Source organism: Pseudochaenichthys georgianus, chromosome 2, assembly GCF_902827115.2.
Source record: "Pseudochaenichthys georgianus chromosome 2, fPseGeo1.2, whole genome shotgun sequence".
NCBI classification, from domain to species: Eukaryota; Metazoa; Chordata; class Actinopteri; order Perciformes; family Channichthyidae; genus Pseudochaenichthys; species Pseudochaenichthys georgianus.
Window position 1 is genome coordinate 6,352,346 of NC_047504.1, and position 1,607 is coordinate 6,353,952.

Consider the following 1,607-nt stretch of genomic DNA (forward strand, 5'->3'; position numbering starts at 1 on the left):
AAGAGGCAGAGAAATAAACACCACATCCACTGATGATGAGGGTAATGTCAAATCCGCCTCATTATCAACACAAACCCTCTTTTTAGGCGCACAATACACACAGTCACATCATACATACAGCTTCATACAGTTTGTATTCTCCAAACACAACATAGATATCAAGAAAACGTTATTTCATATTATAAGGTCAAAGATTAGCTGTCTTAAAAAGCCTGTCGCTGCACATTTTCCCCGAGTGGAATCACATTTAAAGTAATCGATGGTAATTGGACTGCATTTATGTAGCATTCACACACACAGACAGTGGCTGCCATCAACTCACACACACTCACACACACTTGCCATAAGGAGAACATTGGGGTTCATTATCTTGCCCAAGGACACGATGTTGCCGGCAGGGTTTGTGGATCGAACCGTCGACTTGCTTAGTAGTGTTTTCACGAAAGATCACTTTTTAAAATACTAAAACGCAAGCAGCATATTCTTATTCTATAATGAAGCAGTGAGTGGGACACTTCGAAGATGAGCGATCCTCATGTCACTCTCTGATTCAAGTGTGTGTCGAGTTGTGAGGAGCTGATGGTGAATGAAGTGTGTTGGAGGTTAGGGTTAGGGAAATGTAATGTGGATGGTTGTGGCTTAAAGGACAATGGTCATCATCCAATCAGAAGGTTGAATGTTTGTCAAGATATCAAAAGTGCTATTCAAATGCCTTTCATTTCTGTTTTTGAAGAAGTTCCTTAAATGAAGAAAAAACTGTTGTGTGGAATCTGATCTTAACATTTCAATTTCATCACAACATGTTCAGGTTAAGTGGGTTCCCTTCGGCGAACGGTGCCGTATTGATCAGTCCTCCGACAGAATGTAATCAGGTGCTGGTTAGGAAACAGAGCTGTGGATGTGCCATGACTTCTGCTGCTGCTGCCGGAACGCAGACAGACAGAAATATGAGCCATCTGATTCTCCCTCCCTGGTGTCTCTGAGCACTTCTGCAGTTTATAGTTACACTCAACTTCTAACAAGGCAATTAAAACTGGAGCTGGCAGACACACACACACACACACACACACACACACACACACACACACACACACACACACACACACACACACACACACACACACACACACACACACACACACACACACACACACACACACACACACACACACACACACACACACACACACACACACACACACACACACACACACACACACACACACACACACTGGCAAACATCCCCCCCATCCTTTCTCTCTCAGTCTTCTTCTATCTCCCACACTCTCAATCTCTCTCAATTAGTTCTCTTTTCCTGCCATCTCTTTTCTCTCTGCTGGATCCCCATTCTCATCCCCCCCCCCCCACATCAGCCTCCTGCCAATGCCTAATGGCTTTGAGCAAGGCAGCCTGCCCCCCCCCCCCCCCAACTTCATCTGAGAGAGATTCAATTGGATTGGAAGCCAATCAATCACGCCGAGTATCGAGCTGTGATTGGATTTGGCTGACGGGGTGAGGTGGGTGGGGGGGGGGGTCGGTTTGATTTTAGCTCTGCTCCAATGAAGGTAGATCTGATGTATTATTGCTATGGACGTACAGACTGTGTG